Below are 23,985 nucleotides of genomic sequence, written 5' to 3' on the forward strand. Positions count from 1 at the left end.
TTCCCATGTGGCAAAACTACTTTCTGCATTTTAAATTTCACTCATTCTAAGAAGATATTACATTCTGGGAGTAGGCAAACAATTTAGCACTCTCCTCTTTAGAATCAGATGTATTATTTTTAAAAGCAGAAGAGGTGCACATATGAGTGATGAAGTGCTATTTCTTCTCATGAATTTTTCAGAATCTGACTTGATGGAAAGGACATCTTTTTTATATATCAACAATAAACCAATGATTTTCACATGCAGGGAGGCATGAAAAATTCAAGTATTTCAATCAAAGGTGGACTTAACTTGGTTTCAGTATTGGAAGTAACCGGTAGTCTAAGAAGTAATCACTAGATAAGGTATTCCAGGTGTTAGTAACCCTCATTGCTAGACACATACAATTAATATCTAATCTGTATTTTTATTGTTTGGGTCGTGGTCCTCTGCTATGAGATGCATTTCAAGACTTGTTAAGCTTTATGTGGGAAAAAAGTATAGATTCAGCCCTGTATTGAAAGGAACCATGTCTTTGGAACTTCGATCATAATTCCCATTTTCTTTGACATCAATGAGAGGAAAACGTTGACACATATTTCTTACTTATTTCATGTGGGGTATGCCCAGCCCCTGCCATGGAGAGAGGCCTACTGAGATAAGGAGGTTGCTTAACCCCCCAGCAGGATTCCCCTGGAAAGGCAACCACTTTTGCAGTTATGGCGAGAAGACAGACCCAGAATATTCTGGGAGACCCTGTGCAGATCCTTTGTAACCCATTGGCCTTCACCCTCTGACACCCACCCCCTGTATCCCTATAAAGCCCCTGCCCCTGTGAGGGCAGAGAGAGAGCTCATCCCTGGCTCCCCTTCGCAGGGTACGGACCAATAAAGCTGCCTCGTGCGGAACAGCCACACGAGCCTCTCGTCTCTCTCTGGTCTGGTCTGGCCTGGAGGCTGCCCTGCAGAGCTGAGCTGGAATCACGAGCTGACAATCACTAAAGAGCTGATAGCCTCTGCAAGGGCACTCCAGCTACAGCTGAAGAAAGACACCAGGCCTCAGGAAGATGATTCCTCATGGGACCATCTCTCCGGACCAGTCACAGCTTCCTCGGTCAGAGCTACTGACCCCCTCACCAGCTGCATCAATTTCACATTTAGAGAGAGGATCATACTGACTGCTCTGTTCTTGCCCACATATATAAGAGTTTAATTCACTGCCCCAGTTATAACACTGGAATACAAGCACATTTTCAATTTTATAACACTGGAATACAAGCACATTTTCAATTGTTATTGCCACTATTTTGGACAACTTCACAGCACCAAATTCTTCCAACAATTTGTAAACTGAGTTTATCTAAATTTCAGGCCACAGGAAACAAAGAACTCCAGCACCACAGAGACCAGAATTCATCCATTCCAAGAGCCATAAGGGGCTGGTTTGGAGCAGCACTTGAGCAAGAAGGGAACACAGGAGTCAGGGTATTAGCTTCTTCCTGGAGAGAGAATAAGAATGCCATTTTGACTTAATTATGACCTGCTGCAGTAATGGAGAATTTTCCAGTGGGAAGAAAATCTTAATCCCCTGTCAGTTACTCCTCCAGCATTAGAAAAGCAGTGTGATACAGCCCAGATGTCCTGCAAAAAATTTGCTGAGGGGCATGTGGCAGAAAAGCACAACTGCTGAGATTTTGAGTCAGTCCATCCAGCCCTTCATTATTCTGCAACCTTTATATCTATAACCCATTAGTCCTGTCATATCTGGAGGACTCAGCATGAACCTGAATTTCTTCATTCATATCAGTGGAGTGCTAACCTTGGTAGCATTAATCAAAATTAATGCTGGTACATCCACTACTGCTAAACAATACAATAAAGAGATGAACAGTCTTCTACAGGAAACTTCAGCATCCTCTGAGGTAATGGTCTTGGTTTTCAAGTGATGTTTTGTTTTCAGATACAGTGTAGAATTAACTCCCACTACTACAGTTCCGAGGTAATACCTACTATTTTAATATTTATGCTAAAATTACCTCTGTCATGTGGTTTGCATGATGTCTCTGAGGGCTGTCCTTTTTCTAGAGAGATATGAACTTCAGGTTTCAGATGATCTTTGGCCTGTAACATTAACAATAATAATAATAATAATAATAAATCTATTTTGGAAGTTAGCCATCTTGTTTTCACACATTTAATTACAAAAAGAGAAAAATAAATAAGTTGTATCCTACCAAGATTTTCAGCATTTTCTGTCTGCATTCTGTCTAGAATTAAAGGAAAAACACCTTTCTCTGTGAGAATCTGGCATTTCTTTCTTCAGTTTCTGTGATTTCCAAGGAAAATTGAGCTAATAATTAATCAAATATAGAAAATGATACTTGGAAGTTTCCTGATTTCAGAATAAGTTGCATGCAACTTCTGGACAAACATTTCTCCTTTGCCCAATCAAGGTCATTCTAGTTTTTATTCCTATAACTATATCTATATATATAGTTTTTATTCCTATATCTATATATGACTATATAAATAGTTTTTATTCCTATATCTATCTATATATTCCTATATCTATATCCTATATCTATAGCTAGATAGATATACATATACATATACATATACATATACATATACATATACATATACATATATATGATTTTTAATTATTTTATTGACAAAGAAATAACTGCAAAAAATCCTGAAAAATAATTTTGGAACAAAAGGTCATATATTTAAACATAAATCTAGGATGAGTAAATGTTTAACACCTCTCAATTCCTACCCTACTAGTAAAATGGTCAGCAAATAAGTTATCATTTAAAATAGCATTTGTAAAACTATACTCCTACCAATGCAAAAATACTCAGTAGTTAATATTTTTCCAGATACTTCGAAGTTAGATCTGTTAAAAGGTAAAAGGGAACAATCCTCATAACAATAGGTGAAAACAATTACATTTTTCAGCCTAGATCTAGGCCTCAGCAGTGTTCCTTGTTTATCTGGACTGTGTTTAATTACCTGGAAGGACAAAATACACACAGCAGGGCTGATCAATGGCAGAGAGTCACAGAGCTGCACATAGAGAGCTGCAGCAGGGAAGTGCACCAAGGAGACAAAGATGCTGAGGAGGGAACTTCAGTGTGCCAATAATTGGCTCTCAGAAAATTTTTCTACCTTTTACTTAGCAGTAAAAATATGAAAAAATGTCTCCCTGGTGCTGGTGTGTTTGTAATTTACACCCTTTTGCTGGGATTTGCAGGGAAGTGGGCCCCCCAATAAGTAAAGGCTATCAAACCACAGGAAACAAAGGCAGCTAAATGCCTCCAAGCTGAACCAGCAGGTTTCCACACTGCCTGTAGATATCCCCCCAAACAGCTACAAAATCAGCACCTGACATATTTCCTGACATGGCAAACTAATGCCAAAAGAAGCACAGCTGGCTGTTTTCTGGAGTGGAAAAGCATGCAAGTCATTTTGGGCAACAAGAGAAGTGCAGCCTAAAATCCTACTGCTCTGTGTACAGCAAGGAGACAGGACTGGCACAGGAACCATGAGGATAGTTCTGATTCTGCTGGAATACCCTTGAAAACCAAATTCAGTGCCAGGCCTGTGCCAGCAAAGTCCTCACAGATGATCTGGTGTGTAATATATTGTTTGACAGGCTTATGAATCAGCAGATGACTGACAAGGAGAGCTGCCAAATGGGTAATTACATCAGGCTTTGTAATATTAACTAAAAAGCAGGGAAAAATGAAGCCTGAGAGAAGTAATTTATAACTTTTATCACTTGTCATGCAGAATCTATTAATTGCAGTGCCAGAATGTATATTATTTTGCTATAAAATGCTATAAAGATCAGTGTTAACTGCTGCTGGAGAGCAGTGGTAGTTTGTCCTCCACTTAACCTTTCTCCTAAGCCCCTGTCAAACAGATTCCAGCCTGGTACAAAACATTACCTGTAGAACACCTCCCAGGTCATGGGTATGGGAATTGCAGTCCTGCTTTGCCACATGACTTGATGGGATCTATGGATGGCAGAGCTTGGGTGCCACTAGACCTGAGTACCAGAAAAACCTGAGCTGTGCATGGTAACTCCTGATTCCTTACAAAAATGTCACTGTGTGAACAGCCTGGATTTTGTTCAAGATAGTCCTGCCTGCAACACTATCAGCACAGGAACTGAAGATTTATCAGAGCCTTGGACTAGCAGACAATGGCCTCCACTTGAAAAATAATCATGGATGCATAAGTATAAAAAATTTCACTCTCCAGCCCAGGGTCTATTCAAGTACCACAGTCCCTATTGTTGAACTGAAATGATTTTTTTCTTTTTTTCCCCAGCCCATGCATATGACCTTCTAAGCATGTCTTAAGTGGCCAAGTCTGGTAACAAAAAAAATCTCCATTACATTTGTTAATCAAATCCAATTGTTCTACTTTTTCATGCCAAAATTGTAATTCCCACATCCCACCCTAAAGTTTGATTTGATTTAGAAACATAAGCACCTTAATTCAGCTCTAGTCCATGGTAAATATTGAAGGAACGTAATACTTTAGAAAAGATCTTTTGTTCAGTTTAGCTTTCTATTATAGTTACAAATTTTTGAGCAGAAACATGGCTTTTGAAGACTAATTTTCATTAAGTTTTATTAGTAAGAAATATGCCTTTACGGGGGAAATAAAAGTAGAATAAAACCAAAGCTATGACAGGGAGAAATGGTAGTGTGAGTGCAAGAAAAGATGACAAACAGTGATGTTTACAAAAAAGCAGCTGTTTCTGCTTATAGAGGAAGAAAGAGGTGCAGCACTTAGTGCTGGGATTGTACTGGTTAATGTATTTCCATGTCTGTGTGCACTTGTATTTCATGATCTGCTAAAAATACTCTAATTAAAGCTGTTGACCTAGAATGAAGTAAACTGAGCAATAAATAGAGCCTATCTAAATCAGAAATTAGAATGCAGAGTTGCTACACAGAGTTTCTTAATTCAGTGAGCATGGCAAAAAGCATAATATAAAAAATAAAACCCTTTGTAAATTATCAGTGTAGTCAGATCTTCACAAGTAAGGTATCTCCAGAACAACAAAAGAAACCCCAAAAATCCCAAACAAACAAACAAAACACCACAAAAAAACAAACAAACAAAACAACAACAACAACAAACCCAACTGGATCTGATTCTGCAGAATTTTTCTTCCAAGCTCTTATACTGAAGTAATCAAGATTACTCATGAAAATAAAGATTTTGTCTTAAGTCTTGGTCCTTTGGAAAAAAACCTAACTCTGCCTTCACATCATCTACCTATTACCAGGCTTACAGGGAAGCAAATACTGAACCTATGACTATGTCCAAAAAACATCAACTGAATGAACTAAAAAATTACTGCTGTACAGGAAAAGAAGGTGGAAGTAGAAGATAGGTGGTTCACTCCACTCTGCACAGCCCAGTTTAGATAACTAGAAATAAAATAAGCAGTGTTTTATAGGAAAAAATGATACCTAGTTGTAACCAGGGCAGAAGAAATTAAGTTATGAGTATCTACTGCTCGGGAGGAAAACATGATCAGCAGGATTTGTGGCAAACATTTACAGGGTTGTAGTCCTCAAACAGAAGATGTCAATGGCAGGAGGAAAAAATGAAAAGAAAAAGCTGTGTATTGCATCTTTGCCAGATTTCTCGTATGTATTTGTCTCCTTTTGCACAGGATTGTTTTCTGCTCTGGGCAAAACTGTGAATGCATAATCTACCTGATCTGCCTGACCACACAAGAGTCTGGAGTATTGGTAAAATAATCTGAAATGGAAGCTCAAAGTGCTGCATGGTGTGTTACTTTGTGACTCTAAGTCACAAGGATGGGTTTATTACTCTTTTTGATGACCAAAGACAAAATAACCTTTTAATGAAAAAAGAAGACATTTTTAAAAATTACTGCTTATATATAAAGTTTACTTTTTAATGTATATATATATACACACACATGCATACTCTTTTCATCTGTTTGTGTGCATAAATGAATGAACAGCACCGTTTTCTTCTTGATATACTAGAAGGAAAGTTTTGTAAAATTTAGATGGATTGACAAAATTAGTGCCTTTTCAACAGCCTCAGTTTTTGTAAGATAAGCATTGATCTTCTTCAGAAAGGCATTGTAGTCATTTCTTTTTCTTTGTTTTAAGGTCTACAGTGTTACCTCTGGAACAGTAATAATGGAGCAAGATGAGAAGATTCCTTGCTCTGATCCTTCTCCTAAAATGGAGGCTTGTTGTCAGCAGTCTGTAGTTGTAAAAAGCTACAGTCAACAAATAAAAACTTTAAGTCTTTCAGCAAATATTTTTTCCTATGAAATAGGAATGAAATATTATTTCATGCTACTAATTAGAAAACAAACAAACAAAGTCGATTTTTATAACTCAAATTCCATGAAATAGCAAACCAAGATATTACCTGCTCTGGACAATCTTTAAAGATATGACAATGGGTTTCAGTATCAGGTGTCCCTTTGCCATAGATGGGAGTTGTGCTGTTTTGAAATCTTCTGGCTTGTCTTGAACCAAGGCAGCCACTTGAAAAATAAATCGAGACCATTAGTGGGATAAATAGGCTTAAACACTCAGAGCATGTGATCTATTTCTGAGTACGCTTGAATTCCTTTGGTGAATACATGTAACTACCAGAGGTTAGAGTGCAATGCTCTCTGCCTACCCTGACAATATTGTTTTTTTTTTTTCCTTTTGTTTAAATGGAATCTTCTGCATTTCAATTTGTACCTATTGCTTCCTGTCCTTCGCAACTGGACTCTCTCATATTTCAAAAGCATTTTACGATTTCAGTCCTTAATGTACTTATAGCCAGCTTTATAAAACTTTTCAGTGTACAAACACAGTCTCAGATTAAATAGCTCCCAGCCTGGTATTTCCCCTGACATATTTATCAAGTACAATCATATCACTCCTTCCATCTGTGTTTTGCTAAACCAAACAAGCCGAGCTTGTTTACTCTCTCGCATGATATTCTTTCCTTTCTCTGATCATTCTGCTGTTCTTTGTCTGCTTCAGTGTATATTAATAGTCCTCTAACACAAACAGCCAAAATTCCACATAATGCTGAATGAATCTGCAGTGCAGGATGGTACTAACACTTCACCTTTCCTAAGAGGATATTGGCTTGTGTGTTTACAACTGCAAAACATTAATAATATTAAAATTAATAATATCCATATTCTCCATCCTAAACTCTATATTCACTCTCAATCAGATTAGATGATCAGCAAGTTCTGTTGTGCTAAACAAAACATAAAAAGCAAGGCCATTAAACCTGTTTTTCTAGACTGCAGAATTGTATTCTATTCTACATTTATCTTTGCATCTTATTTTCTTTTACCTATTGTTCTAAAATCAAAATACTGGGGCAATACTAACAGATCTGTGATTTTTCTAGATTACACTTTTTCCTGTTATTTTCTTAATAATACTTGGCCTCCTGCAGATTCCAAAATGGAAAAATTTGAAGAAGATTTGTACTTCTATCCAGCATGACTATTACTTTTTAGTGACTGATTCTGACACTGTAGAATAAAGGTTCTACTTTATTATTTTGTTTAATGATATATTCAGCATTCTAGAAACATCCCAATGAAAATTAAACATCAGGCAGCTTATCCTTATGCCTACAACTCTTTGAACCACCCTACAAAACCATCAGATGGTTGAATGACAAGGACAATTTTCAAAGGAATAGAATCTCCCATGTGTTCCAAATCCCTCCTGCCCACAGCATTTGTGTGTCACCTCCCCAGCATGTGAATTCCAGCAGAATATTGTGAATGCCACGTTTCCTTCCCTACTGGGGATGGCTGCTGTGAAACATCATTTTGAATCATGGCTAATCACTACCTGCTTGACCACCACAACTGTGTTATATAGCTACCAGATGGCAGCTACACAAAGTACACCCTGGAAGTTTTTCTCTACCTGCTTATTAGTGCTGTATTCTCCAGGAAAAAAAAAAAAAGTATTTGGATCCTGTCATTCATCTGCATTTTACTTTACTTCTAACAGAAGGTTAACACACAACAGACAGACTTAGGACTGTGCACTTTATTTCCTTATTAAAATATTGGGCATTTTCTTCAGTTTAACTAGTTGGGCAATTTTTTGCAGAGAATATAGTACATTATAAAAACAGGTAAAGGGGGTACCACTAATAGTCAAATGCAATGTATGGGTTTTTACACACCATGGCTGAGAATTTCCTTTCTGTGTAGAACAGTTAAGGTGCTAAATGACACTCAAATATATACATTGTGAGACTTTTCACTGCCTAGCACAAGTCTTGAAAATAAGAATCTAGAGTTTCTTCCAGAACAGAAGGCAGTGATGGTCTCAGCAAAGTGCAATGAATATGCAAACAGCAAAGACCAGAGTCATCCCTTCTCAATTTGCCTTTGGAAGAGATGACTTACCATCCTCAAGAGCTTTTGAAAATTATGGAGCTGTGATGTTTGATTAGGCCTTTTCTTATCCATAGGCAAGTGGGATGCTGTGGCATTCTCACATAGAAACAAAATACACCAGACTTATGTTGTCTTACTTACAGGCCACTATGTTGTTTTCCACTTGAGAAAATATTTGACAACAATGGAAATCTAAGAATAAATAAAATTTTGGGTACCCTGATTTAAAGCTGGGTACCTTTGACTTCCTGTGAAAACATGGAATGAATGTAAACCAGTTTCTGGAGAAACTCAGGGTAAATATTTGTCATAGTCTTCATTTGTCATAGTCATTATGGGAATGAAGTACTTGGAAGAGTTTTTCTGAATAATGCGTGTGCATCCAGGTACACACCGAAGCTTTAACTGATGAAATGTAGGAATAGATGATCATTAATCCTGCATTTTTCATAATTTCCCTTCCTCATTGAGCCCAATGCTCCTTAGATCAGGCTGCATCTTACCAGTTTCTCAGATCTTTCAAACAGCTATGATATAACTATTCATTTTTAATTCCACCCCCATTAGACAGAGAACTTTCAGAAACAAAGTTACCTTTGTTAAGACACACATATTATATCAAAAAGGGCTGTAGAGAAGTATTTATTTACTGCACTCAGTATTTTAAAAAATCCCAAGGAGTTAACCATGAACAGAGAAGACTACTGAGGCTTTCCTTCAGTATCAAGAAAGGGACATATTCAATGTTATAAGCAGCAATTAATCCATTAAATACTTTTTTAAAATTTATTCAAGGTGAACGTGACCTGTGTGAGCAACAGAAATGAAGTCATATTTCTGGAAGTATTTAATTCATGGGAATATTGATGGGTAAGCAATTTGAAAGCAAACTGAACTGAACTGAACCTAGGCAGGAAAGCCAGAGATTAAAAGCTTGGAGGATTTTTTTTTCTGCTTGTCAGTACCAGTGTTTGACAATGTTTTGCTAGTGATTTTACAGTAATGGTAATAATAATTTTATGCAAAGAGAATAGATAAAATGTAACTGTTACATACAGAATTTATGTACATATATATTTTTACATTTTATATATATGTATATATATACATGAAAATAGATTTCAAACATGGAATAAGCTTCCATCTAGTATGAGGGTGATTTCTTGCTCATGAATATTGCAAAATAAGTCTCAAAATCTGTGTCCATGACCCTGGCACAAGGCAGGTATTAATGGAATGTGTTGATTCCACAGCTATTGGGAGGCATCATGAGTACAGTAAAAGGACAAATGCTGGCAACAGAAATAGCAAGCGTGGGAAGAAATTCCACTGTATAAAAATTTCCCTTTGATCCAACACTAGTAATAAATTTCTTCTAAAAATTTGTATTAACCAATTTGAAATAACAGACAAAATCAGTGGCATCATCTGAACAAATACTGAGTTAATCTAACACCTAAAATTTTTGTATTCGTCAATCTTATGTTGTCATTTTGTGTCTGATGTTTCTTATAACCAACATGATGGAAAATAGGAACGCCTATCTATTAAAAAAGAATAGTTACTATTTATTTTCATTTTTTCACACCTCTTACTTTCAGTGAGTACAGTAGTAATAAAACATGATCTCAGCACAATCAGTGTTCTTGTGTATCAAAACATCAGCTGCATGTTTCAGAATGAAAGAGAAGTATAACTAGGTCCTTGAGACTTCAAAAAAGTATGTGTTTTAACTCCAAATATTGTAAATAGAACTGGTGTGTATTTTTTCTTACTGACTTTTTAAAGAATCCTATGAATCTCTTTCAAATTTTTCTTGATTAAACATTTGACTACCCATTTACCCTATTTTCTGATCCAAAGGCAGTGGGAGTTACCTTAGCTCACGTCACAGCTCCTGACTAGAAAGTTTGGGGCACTTGGTAAAAAAAAAAAAAATTGATTTTCCACATTTTATACATAACAGGTGTGGATCAGAGCAATGATCCACACCTGTTACATAAAGGCAGTGGTTCACCATTTTGTGTTTCTCTCCATTCTCAGAAGAAGCTCTTCATTATGGGCTGAAATGAAGGTCAAAACTCTTACTTGAGTTCCATGCTGCCCTGACAAGCCCCTGGAAAAGAATGGCTAAAACAAAGCCACACCCACTGAGAACGGGTTGAGCAAAAGGGCTTTGAAAGAGCATTCTCTGGTTTGCCCCTTTTGCAGACACGGTGAATGCTGCTTATCTTCACAAGGTTAGAAATAGTGATTTTATTGCAGCTCTGCATAGTTCATTCATAGCTTTGCAGTGAACAAAATAGTTCCCATCTTTTCAGTCGTCAGAATCTCTGTTAGAAATGCTCATAAGTTGAAATCTGCTTTTCCTTGACAGCAAAGGTTCTACAACACCCTTCCATATAGTAAATATTAACTAACTTATCACATGAAAAACATTCTCCCCAAATCAACAGCAGTTTAAGAGTTAAATATACAGCTTTGTGAATTCCCATGCAACTACAAGGACCGTGTAATTTTTTTTTTAAATTGCAAGTTCTATCATTTCAAACAAAAATAACTCTTCTCAGTACTCTTAGAGCTGCAATGAGGGATAGGCTATATCAATTTGATTAGAGGAATATTTTCCCTCCCTTGAGATTTACTTCCTACACATCTCTTGCAAAATGATTCATAGGAGTCAGTCATTTGGAATTGCAAATGTGGTATGGGATTCCTTGTCAGCTGACAAATGGGTGCAGTCACATTTAAACAAAGAAAGAAAAGACGGAAATCATACAAGGGAAGAGATTAAACTTCACTCATTCTAACCATCACCACTCCAGTTCCCCACACTCATTCGTTATTGTGATTACTCTAATTAAGCACCTTCAATGGCTTACTGGGTCTCCTAGTTCATACATGTGTTATCAAAAGTACATCTTGCCTACCATGGTAGAAGAAACTGGGACAGGAGCCACTCTGGCTCACAAAAATACACTATAGTAGCTGTTCTGCATTGCTTCTGCTTGAAATTTTGTTGTACAACATATTTAGCCTGCTTGAGGAGCAAACTTGGAACAGCAACGTGGAAATGTCATTCACCTGTCATGTAAGCTGAACTTAATTATACAATAATTGCACATCCGATACACCGAGAGTGAAAGGAAGCAGCTCTTCCTTGTACTTCCCATGACACAAACATGTATTATTCATTCACTTAGTTACTATACTGAGGTTCTGTTGCAGGCATTACCATTTTGCTTTAAGGTGCAATGAGTAATTTATTAAGTAGTGACGCAGATGTTGATAAAAATGCTAAACTCGAGTCTGAAATGAAACATCGCAGAGAGGACCTGAGACTGACAGCCTAATCCATGGCCAGGAAAAACAGACAGTTATTAAGGTTGGGCAGGACTGCTCTAAGGAAATCTTTGCAATTTTTTCACAAGTCAAAGCAGAGATACTTATGAAGTATCTTTTTTAAAAACAAACAAGCAAATAAACAAAAATTCTCCTAAAAGTCTGAAGAAAGGAATGGGTCAAGGTTCCACAATGCATGGTACTGTGCTGACTAATCCCCACAGTTGGATCTTATCCTGAAGTCATTGAATAGACTGTTATGCAATACAAGGGAGTTCATGGAACTCACACCAGAGGTGACAACGAACACAAACAGGGCAGAACAATATGCAGTTGAAAAGCAAAGATATGCACAGCTTCTTGGAAAATTTAATGGATTTGAAATTTTGTTTTACATTTGTACCATTAAAATCCACAGCTAGTTCATATACACTTCTCTGTCTCAAAAATGAGGATTACATTATTCAGTTGCCTCAGTTCAATGTAGTCCATCCTGAAACAATCGTCGCAGAACAGGAAAGAAATGTGTAAAATAAACATATTAATGAAAATCAGCATCCTGAATGGTATTAAAAACCTCCCCAAACAGTTGTTAATATACTTACTTTCAGCTTACAAGATTTTATTCTGCCTGATTGACTGAAAGACAAATGAGCAGCTGTATTCTGTCTAAGAGACATGAGATACTCTGTTGTTTAAATTAGTGACAATATGTCCTGCATAAAAAAGTAAACATCCTTTTTTAAAAGATTCCACAGCCCCAAGTGCAGTAGGATGAAGGTCTAGCCAGTGTGAAAAGAAACTGCTCTTTAAAGAAAACTGCAGAGAGCAAAGTGAGAAAATAAGAGCTTTTTCTCTACCTTTTCATTCAAGAAACTACCTGGTCATACAAGAAGGAGCCTTGCCTGTTGGCTGCTGCCTGTACTCTAAATTTTACCTGTATTGGGACTGTCAAAAGGCCTCTTTTAGTCCAGTTTAAGAGAAGCTTCCAGCCAAACTGTAGTAAGATTGTCAGACTAAAGTAATCATAAAGAGAAATCACAGATTCAGCATACAGAGGGTAAAAATGAATAGGGAAAGTCCCTTAAATCTTCATCAGCTCACCAGAAAATTATTTCCTTTTCAACTGGTGGAGAAACATGAGAAACTTTATCAGTTTGCATGACAGAGCAAAATGCCTGAGCAAATTGTGACAACAGACACTGCTATACAACTTAAACACTAAATATTGCATGTAATTAAATGCTCCTCCACAGCTTCTTCACATCTCTTTTCAGACACATATATAGCAATACACGTATGCACTATATTAAAAAAAAAAAAAATTCTATTTGCAAGAGAACATGAGTTAATATAAATTGTGTCCCGCTTCAAATGTCTGAGCAGGATATTCACACAGGCAGCTTTATTCGGTTAAGACACAAGACTGAAATAGATCCTTGCCTTCCATATAGTCAGTGACAGATAAATGACACTTGAGTGGATTGACTCATCCTCTGGAAACTCCACTGACTCATAACTCCATAGGTCACTAACTCAAGCACCCACTTTTGTTCAAGTGCACTAAAAGAATAAGGTTCTTTTCAGTGATAGACATCAAAGAACACTTGGATTTTGTGTCGTTTTCTACCCTAAACTCTGCAGGGTTTCACACAGAAAATTTTGCCAAACTTCTAATCAGTTTTCAGGAAGATTCACCCAAAAATTTGCATTCAGCAAAATATAAGTAGCAATATCTCTTTTAATTAGATATGGCTTGATTAGCCAATACCCTTCACTAGTGTCTGATTATATTACAGACGGTTAGATTTTGGAAATTCACAGGACTAGGCTTGAGCTAGAAACAATGCATTGGAATCCTTCAGAATCCACATGTTATTTCTAAGGCCATGACAATTATTTTCAGGGTATATGAGGTGAATTTTTTATAAGTTGCCTTTTTTGGAACATTGAGTTTTATTTTAATGTCTAAAGGAAATAACTCATTCAGCACAATAATCAGGATTTATTACAGCTTTGTAGTACCAAACTAAGCAGAGCAAGTAATTGGCTGTGGGTTTTGTGTGCTTTCTTCTTCTTCTTTTTTTTTTTTTTTTTTTTCCTACTGGGATGGCATATACACAAGGGTTTTCAGTGCTCTGCATCGACTAATGAGTGAAGCATCAATTCAAGCATAGAGAAGAGCTTAATGCATTCAGCAGAAACTCACTCAGGGGCATCAATTTTAGAATTTCTTTTATTCTGAAGGAGTAAAACCAATATCCTTGTATATATGACTAGAGACATGTATAGCCAAATACAGTTTCAGATGAGAGAAAGAAGCAGAATGCTGGGCCAGAGAAATGCCTTTAGATTTTTCAAAAGTAATGAGGAATATTTAATAGCCACTTCTGCAGGAGTTAAAAATTAAGAAAATGCAAAGCCAGTTTAGCATCTTATTATTATTAATGCATCATAATGTGCATATCTCAGGTTCCAGGCAGTTTGCATCGGCAATGGTGTAGGACAGAGCACAGACATTCACTTACCAGGTTTCTTTAAAGCTACAGGAATTCCAGAGATGCAAATGTGATCATGTTTTCTTACAGTTGCTAAATTGTCACAGCTGATGTATTCTTTAATGATATGAATACAGTGAACTACAGCTACTGGCACTCCCTAGAGCTCACTGGTTTCTTGGCGTTCAAGGGCAGACTTGAAAGCATCAGACAGTGAAGGTGTGAGCTGGGAATAGTGCTGTATTCAGAATGTTGCCCTCTCTTGCAATTTTATCACAGATTTTTTAATGATTCATATGTTTCCCAGCAGTGCCAATGACTGCAGCATTATATAGGTATAAAATAATGCAAGCTACTTCAGTTTTGGAGTTTTCATTAAGAACAAAAATGCCTGTTTGTAACATCAGGTCAGCAGCACTAGTAATAGAAAAGGGCTAATGAGAGAAATTAAGAAGGTATTAAAAATTTTAGTGGCATTTGGCCTATCTCTGAGTTTCACAGAAGGGTGTAAACCCATGGATTATTAATTTTGGTGAACAGCACAAAGAAAGGCTACCACAGACAAGAAACTCCCTTACACAGGTTCCTACTGTGACTCTACCCAAGGGGACTGCAGCTGTGAATATTCTGCATCAAGTGATGGGGTTTTTACATCATCAGTTTTAAACTGGATCTTGGAAATGTGAAGTAGCAATGGCTTAGCAATGTGAATCAGAACTCTTCCAAAACATGCTCAAGACTTGACACCATTAGTGCACATCTGGCAAAACTCAGCTTTATTTGCATGGAAGTACTGAGAAAACAAAGATTTCTTTCACAAGCCCATGCAATATATTGAACACCTTCCCAAGACCCTGATTTTACCTGTTTGCAGAGGTGTGTCAGGAATATGAGGCTGGATGAGTTGCAAAAGAGCCTTTTTTCTCAAACCTCCACCTTCACCTGAGCCAGCTAAAGCATTGTGACCTTGATCCTCCTTACTTAATCAGCAACCTTGCCTCAGAGATATCTTCTCACTACTGATTCTTCACATTTGAAAGGCCACAGAGAACACACGATCTCTCCCCAAACCTCTTGCTTTCTTTTGTGGCATTTCAAGCATGTCTTTGTTTCTTTAGTTTACTATATTTTATCGTCACTGCAGCAAAAATCCCACAGAAGGCCACAGCAACAGGCTGATTGGATGTGGAGAGTGATCAGTCATCCAGGGCTGCAAGGAACAGTGAATCCCAATTTCATTTCAAAATCTAATGAAGTTGGCCTCTCAAATCCACTTGATGTATCTAGTAATATTAGGCTTAGATTGAAATATAAGATTTCTTCCTCGAGAACTGTCATGATCATTCGACTCAGGGTTGTTTAGAATAGAGGAAAGGAGGGGAAAAAGGGGAACATGGTAACACTTTCAATGACACAGAATTTTACTGGAATGAGGAAGGAAATAATCTCAGTCTTCATGTCCACAGCAGACAGGGACAAGAAATGTGTGTTGATTAGATGAAAGACATAAGATACAGGATGCAGAAAACAGGACACAGGAAGGGGATTTTGATTAAAAAATAAATCAGCCCTCAATGACAGAGATAATGAACTACTGTCAGAGACTGCCTGTGCAAGTCCCAAGTCACTGTCTTTGGGAGTTGCTAAGGAAAGGATAGCCATTAATAGCAATAAGAATGGAAAATCCATCACAGATGATATAGGGGAAATATTATCATACTGGACTAGGTGACCCTATGAAGTTCCTCGTAGTCCTATGCCCCTATCAGTCTGGCCATTTGTACTCATATAGCACATCTTATACCATCAATTTAGTCCTGTATTTCTCACAAAAATAACTATGGAAAGACACATCAATAAACAACTACAGATTTGAAGCAAAGAAAAAAGATTGACTTGGTGTTGTACTGGTATTTGAAATAAAAATTCTATTAAGTGTAATCTTCTCCCCAAAAATTATTGAAGCATTTGGGGTGATTTATTATTAAAGCCAACTCTGGGGATTGAATGGCTGTGGTAGGAGCACGTGTTTATTTTCCTTTGCAGCATGCATTATTTATTTCCATTAAGTTTACTTTACTTTCACAGGACTAAGCACTTCTGCTTTCTAAGATGTATTGTCTTGTTACTACTGGGACATCTTACCCACTGACTGCATTGACTATTTTATCAAGCGTCAGACGGAGGCATTGGATAGTCTGCAATCAGTCCTGTAGTGAAGGATCCCAGGACCTTTGTGTCATTACAGCTGCTAAACTACTGCTTCAGCTTGCACAGAACAGAAGGAAGGTGGAATAAGAGTGGGTATTAGTCACCAAGCCTTGCTGATGTCTTTTTCCACTTTCTCTTTTGGCTATCCCTTGGCTTGTTTCTAATATCTGAACAGAGTAAGGAGGTGATACAGTGCTACTCTGAGAGCCTGTGCTACCTGGAAACACAAGCATGTTCTCTGGAGGTTATTTCCATCCCTTACTGTAGGCATAACTACAGATGGATGTTCCAGGTGATTTGAGAATAATTATTTCAATGAAATGAGTACTGCTGATGCCTTTGCTCACCGTTCACATTTTATGGGTTGAGAAAATATTGCATCATTTAACAAATACACCAACTAAAGTGAAAAGCAGCTGGTTATGATAAGGAAACAAACCAACACAAAGAGCAATAATAATTTAGCTCGTGATTGGAAAAAGAAATAAGTAATTGGAGACAATGATTGTGAATAAGCCTGTCATTTGAAGTGGAATATTCAATTGTCTGCTCAAGCTAATTATTGGAATGTTTCTGCACACGCTTTTCCCACTTTTATGGCCATATGGCAGCCTTACGTGCACTCTGAGCACCTATGAGAGGTCTCATTCAAATTACCTCAAGCATTTATATCATGTTTTCTATATGCAGAAGCCTGCAAGATTCTTGGCTGGATATAATCCTGTCTTTTCTACACCATCATAGCGAGAGCACTGGGAGCCAAGCAGAACCCCTGTCCTACCAGATCGTAGTCTGACCTTGCCCTGACTGCCTGACAGAAGGTGCAGGTGCAGAAGCTCCTTTCCCCAGCTTTGCTGCTGTGTGCCAGACTCCAGCAATCAGCTGGATATCAGCAGATATTCCTCGTTACCAGGAGTCTGAGCTTGGATTGTGAACACTATTCCTGAGTCCATCTAGTGGATAATATAAGATAGCATACTTCTACACATGAATATAAGCACTCATATGTGGATTTATAAAATATTTTTCCTCTATTATAATCATAACAATCTTCAACAATAATAAAAATATGACATTTTGGCATAGATTTGAAATATTTCCTACAGATTAAAACGTACCAAAAGTACTCGAGTACTAATCTTGCTGAACACTGAAGTTTCCTGCAAATGTCTCTGACCATTCTGGTTGGTGAACTACATCACAGTTTTGCTGCTAATACAAAATGAAGGTAATCAAACTTCACCAGCCAGCTGCCAGTTCAGGAAAAGGTGACACACTGTATCAGTTTGATGCAAACAGCCTTAAACTTTCAAAAAAAAAAAAAAAAAAAAAAAAAAAAATCAAACCCAAAACAAACAAGCAAAAACTCAAAGCCAGGTCACTTATTACTTTACATTTGCAGAAAACTTCCTTTTGCCTTTGGGTAGTAAAATTCTACTGTTAAAATCCATTAATCTTTCTGTGAATACATTTTTATTCTCTTTACTTTTTTTCAGGCTATTCTTTTCCATTGCTTTTCTTGTCCCATGAGTTCTTATTACTGGAAGCTAAAGCCTAGTTATAGTGGCTGAAATGCGAATATTAGTCATTCACAGTATAGGAAAGTCGGTTAAAAGTTCCACCAGGTGAAAAAGGCACCTTGCATCCCTTGTATACTTTGTTGATCCTTGGCTGAGTGCTCCATAGAGGTGAGTGTAGTGTGCTTTGAAGTTTTTGAAAGAAATTACCTTAATATTTCTGTTCTGGAAAAAGCTGGAGAGGAATGAAGCTGTTCTTCTCCACTCCTGTTCCAGCCCTGTCTCTGAACTGCAAACATTTCCCACAGCACCACCTGCAGGACTATCTAACTGGAGGTTAGAATTTTAATATATCAGGGAAAAGATTAAACATCAGATCTGGTATGATGCTGAAGGATGACAGTAGTGTTATCTCTGCAGGCAGACTTACAGTCACACTTAATGCATGTAGCAATTAATTTATCAGTTTGTGTCCAGACATACAGACACTTTATGTACCATATGGTGAAAGTAAGACTTATTGCTCTTACAGATGTTTGGCTAGAGGTGAGTGTGGGTAAAATGGAAAGCCCTTTAAACCTATCTTCAGACACTAGGGGTTTTTTTGAAGAAAAAACTTAACTTGCACTTAAGTCTTGTGTCTCTTAAAAAAACAAAAGCACAACAACAAAAAAAAACCCTATGAATAAAATATATTGGTATTACTAGAATTTCAAGAGAGGAGAGGCATCAGATGCCTGTAGAAGAAGGAACATGAGTTATCACTATGTTAAAAGCCTTTTTCCATGGGTCTCCCACCTGGCTTCCAGCAGTTCCTACAGAAGTACATCCTACCAGACACTTTCTTCTTTATTTGAGATCATCATTACTCCTTACTGCTGGTGATAGCCAGTTTAAAATACATTCTCCAGCTAAAAGACACTCTTAACTTTGTAGCTGCATATCAGCAAGAGCAGATTACACTCACAGGTCCCACATTACCGTAAAAATTACTTTTCCATTTCTGCTTTCTCATGCTTCCCATTCTCCCTTTAGTACTGACTTCAATTCATTTCAAATCCTACCAAAATTGTTTCACTTTAAGAAACTAAATTAAACTACTACCCCAAGTAGCTCATTGACCCATTTAATTGTACTTAACATTACACTTACCATTCCTTCTCACTGGTCTTAAACATAAGCCCATTGCTAATTTGTTTACATGCAATATTGCAAATTAGTGTTGATGACAGCTACGTGAGAATTTCAGTAGCTCATGAAAAAACCTTGTTCTTAATGCAGTAGTTTTTTCAACAGTTCTTTGTATTGTCAGAAAGAAAGCAAAATTATATTGTCTGTCAGAGACTAATCAGACTAAACCACTCTTTATTATTCTTTACCTTGAATTAAAACCTTAAATTTTTTAAACCATGATGAATTATTGGTGAAATTTTTATTCTGTGTTGCCTTTTGGTGCATGATTTCTACTTCTGTTTCTAATTAGAAATGTCTCACACAGTTTTCAGTGAGGTTTGAACACATTGTCTGAAGAATTATTTTCAGGTTTCTTTTATTTACTTCCTCAATGCTATGGCTATGAATTCTGGAGCAAAGCTAGGCCGAGTCAGAAATGATGAATGGAAAGGGGAATGGAGATGGATGAGGAAAAATGGTCATACTTCTGATCCCTGAAGTGGTTCAACCATGCCTTGGTCCCTCTCATCTCTGGAGCACCTCCCAAGCAATGCTTGCTGAGAGCCCTTGTCAAGTGGCTGGGTTGAGGTCTCCTGCTGTCTGTGCTTCTCTTGGCTATAAGGTCTAGGAGCTAGAAATCAGGAAATGACCCTCTGCAATGTCAGTCTTGAGCCCTCCCTTGTCTATGGAAAAAAGGTGTGCTACCAACAGTACTGATCTTCTGCTCTCCTGGGTCTGATCCTACTCTGTAAAAAGAGTTTTGCAGTGTCACAGCTGCAAACTACATCCTTCTGTAGGAATAAAGTGCTGGAATCCCATGGGAAAAGAATATGGACTAGCAGGTGATGAAAAGGACCAAGAGTAATACAAGTTAACAGGGGTTAGGAATATACTGTGAAATCACTGAACAGCCACCAGTTACAGAAACCTTCAATTATTTTCACATTCAAAATATCATCCACAATGAGTGAAGGATGAGAGAATTTAGGTCATCCAAGGTTCACATTGCAATGCACAGATTTGTAGTATTTTACTCTTTATCAAACCATGGGAATCTTTAAATTCACTAATTCTAGAAAAATCTCACTATTGAAGTTGATGAAGGGTTTTTTTCCCCCACACATAAGGCAGCCATGAATATTTATTGATTACTTGTGAACATAAATATTTATATTTATTCGAGGATTATGTTTACAAGAACAAGACAAAGAATATCATGTGACAGGTAGCTCTATCATGCCCACTTCACAAAACTGTTTTCTTTTAACTGTGAAGTGCTCCAGAGGCTTAAGGACTAGAAATTAACTACACAAAACAACAACAGAGCTAATGCATGGCCTTACCTAGCAAAATACTTGTATTGATTTCTAATAAATATGCTTGTCACTTGGTAGATTGCTTTTTGGTAGATCTATCATTACAATTTTCTTATGGTCTTGAATGCCTGGAGTTCACAACTGCTTTTATCATGTTCCAGAACAGATAATACATACTAAGATACACAAAAAATGGAGGAGTCAACTTTCTTTGCATGTATTCCCTTCTAATGAATCCAGAATAAGTTCTCTAATACACAGTCTTATTTCTATTTTATGCTTCAAATAGAACAAAATAATCAACACAGTGCTTTCAAAGCAATTAACTTTCCTCAGGAAAAAAAGGAGAATTTTGATGTACAAAAAAGACAAAGGGGTTCATAGATATTTTACATAGAACAGTTCAAACAGGCCAGAATTTTCTTTCACATTCAACAAAATTTACTCAGTGTAGCCTATAAGATTTTTTAAACTAAACCCTGTGTGAGTGTGGGGTTGTGTAAAAGAATGGTTAGAACCAAGGATTCACATGGCTGGGTGGGTGATTGATCAGGCAACCAGTACAGTTTTTCTGAATGTCTGCCACAGGCAATTTAGCTGCAAATGACTATTTCATTTTCTTGAGTGTGTGTGCATTTCTCTGGAAAAGGATCTGGGCATTGATTTTGGGCCTCTGTATGGGTACAGGCATTGGAGCAGAGGGAACCCTGCTAGTTTTGTTCAACTAAATGCTAAAAATTCATACTAAAATATACTGGGGGGAGACGGGAAGGGTTTGACATGTCTTGACACTTCACAGAATTTAAAGGGTTATGTTGCTGACATCCATAAATGTAGAAAAGTGTCTGAAGTCTCCCTTAAACTATTCTTCAGAGTACAGGATGGTTTAAACAGCCTCTCTCTGAAATTTTGTTCTCACTTGTTTGCATGGTTTTGCATGCAGAGAAAAAACTTTTTGTAGAACTGCCATGTCTCAAAATTATTTCAATATGAGGTCCAAGAGTTACTTGTGAAAAATATCGCCCTAGTTGGTTCAAAGGAAATTGCTTTAGAAAGGGACTGCTGTGAAGGACAATGGTGTCCTTTCTTTGGCCTACAGTATCCTTTTAATTACCTATCCTTTTAAGGGTTTATTAAGTAACCTCTCGCCTGTGCCGAGCCAAGCAGTGCTTATTTCCAATAAAGGAAAAAACCTGTCAAGTACTCTGGTGCTTTGAGTAAAAGAATAAGGAAAATTGAAATAAAGATTAGACCCATAATTTCAATAAAGTGTTTCTACCTCTTTTAAAATGTTAAGAGAAATGACAAAACATTGTAGGAAAAATGAATGATCTGACATATTCACATGCACTGACACCTTTCTATTCCTTTACCTTTATAAATGATACTCCATTAGAAATATGCTTTGTTCATGCCAACAGATCTTGATTTGATAATGAAAGCAGGTATCACACACAGATACATGTGGATATGACCACCACAACGAACTCGTGTTGGGCACAGAAAGGTTTTTAAAGTCTTTTAAAAATCAATACACAGCTTATCACCACTAGCACAATGCACATCGAGATCATTATTGTCCCTTCTTTACTCTCACCCAGATTCATTGTACTTCAGATCCTCGATCCCAAATATGAAACCTTCCTGCTCCCTCCACTCTTCCTCCATCAAGCCAGAACGTACATGACTCAAGAGATTTTCAGTTTTTCACAGACAATCAGCAAAGCATATACATGTGAGTAGGATGCTAGGGGGAAACAGGGAATAAAGTAAATCACATATATGCATTCATACACATACCACAACTTCAGCCCACATATCTCAGTTTTACTTACAAATAATTGCCACGGCTCCCAACACTACTACAGCTTTATCAGTGCTGGCAGCCCTAGTGTAGATGGCACCCCAGCAGCTGTCAGCAGCATCATGTCTATGAAACCAGCTCAGTGCCAATCTAATTAGCACAGTGCTGAGACAGCTGCTGGTGCTGGAGAGCTGTGAATGTTGCAGCTCGTCCTACCACTAATGTCAGTGGAGCTGCAATAGTGGGAATGTTCTGTAAATGTTCCCCGGTGCAGAACAAGTGTATGTTGGCAGTGACCTGGATCTCTCTCCTTGTTGGACATAATACTTAAAGTAAGGTGTCAAACTCAACTCTGTACTTTAAATCTAATTAAGGACTCCCCATCCTACATGTTTCCTTAAAAATGTTGATGTCCTGTGTTTCTGATGACAAGCTCCTTCCTTTAGCACTGCCTATTAACCCCCTGGTTTAAAGAGAGCTGTACCTGCAGTGCAGTGCAACTCATGCAACTCCTGCTCAGCACTGAAGAGAACCTTGTGAAAAGACCAAAACTATTCTGTTAACAGGTCCCAAAAGGGCACTACCTGGTTTTATCATATCTTAATGAGACAAGAAGGAGAACTCACTATTTTTAAACTACTACAATGAAGTTGTATATACCTCAAAAGAGGTCACAGATAAGCATCAATATCTGATGCCTCCCCTCTGTCACTCAGATTAATAAATATCTGTATCTTCAGAGGGTCTTTCAGTTACCAAAATCACTTTTGTCTTTTAAAAATGACAATTATGTAACAAAGATTCAGCATGAGAAAAACAGATGAAATGCCAATTGAGTATAGTCAATCAGACAAGAGTCCGTCCAAAAAAAAAAAAAAAAAAATTAAACATGCATTCTTCCCAGGGGAACAGTCCCCACCAATCTGCAGCTCACATGTTACACAGAGGGTAGGAGGAAAAAACAGGTCAATGAGCTCACTGGAAGAGGTAGAACTTTTAACTGATGTAATTTTCTCCTTGAATAGAAGGGATATGGGAAGATGATCTGCTCTCTGTTTCATGGGAAATACCCCAACAGTCTTTCCAAAACACTGGGCTTGCAATAAGGACACAGGAGAAAGTTTGGGAGGGGAACAGGGAGATGTGTGTCCAGAAAACACTTAGGAGAGTTCATCTTTTCAAGGAGTGAATTAAACAGAACAAAACTCTGCCTGGTGTCTAAATTAAACCAAACAACCTTTTCTCTTGGCATACAGCAGAGATATAACCCAGGATGAAGTATGATTTATTGCAGTGGAAACACATTCCAGGCAAGAATTGTCTCTTTTCCATCCTTGCATAGCATAACAGGATCCTCTTGAGTACTGCCACTATATAAACAACTGGTGACCCTTTGCTGCAGCTGAAAGCTTCCCGTTGTCTGCAGTGAACCGCAGAACATCAGTGATCCACTTAAAGCATTACTGTAAAAATCTTCCTCAAAATCTCCCATTTACTTGTCAGTACTTACACAAAATGATATCAGGCCTTGCATTTACCTTTGAAGGGTAGGCTGGGTGTGTGCTGTATCCAGCTCTGCAGTTCTGGGAATAAATGGCCATTTCTCACTCAGCAGCATTACCAGGGTCCGTGAGATCTTTGCCCCTGCCCCATCCCCAAAACATGATGGCCAGAAATCGCATTCTGAACACAGA

The 23,985-nt window shown here is 37.5% G+C and overlaps 1 long non-coding RNA gene across 1 annotated transcript; it reads right to left on the minus strand.

Annotated features, from left to right (window-relative positions):
• Positions 1–1,234: 1,234 nt before the first annotated feature.
• Positions 1,235–22,387, minus strand: LOC138107167 (uncharacterized). The gene is made up of 4 exons (XR_011149274.1): positions 22,323–22,387; positions 6,423–6,540; positions 2,018–2,102; positions 1,235–1,480 (listed from the first exon to the last, which is right to left on the minus strand). It is a non-coding gene; the product is annotated as an uncharacterized lncRNA (long non-coding RNA).
• Positions 22,388–23,985: the final 1,598 nt, after the last annotated feature.

Source organism: Aphelocoma coerulescens, chromosome 3 (genome assembly GCF_041296385.1).
Source record: "Aphelocoma coerulescens isolate FSJ_1873_10779 chromosome 3, UR_Acoe_1.0, whole genome shotgun sequence".
Classification (NCBI taxonomy): domain Eukaryota; kingdom Metazoa; phylum Chordata; class Aves; order Passeriformes; family Corvidae; genus Aphelocoma; species Aphelocoma coerulescens.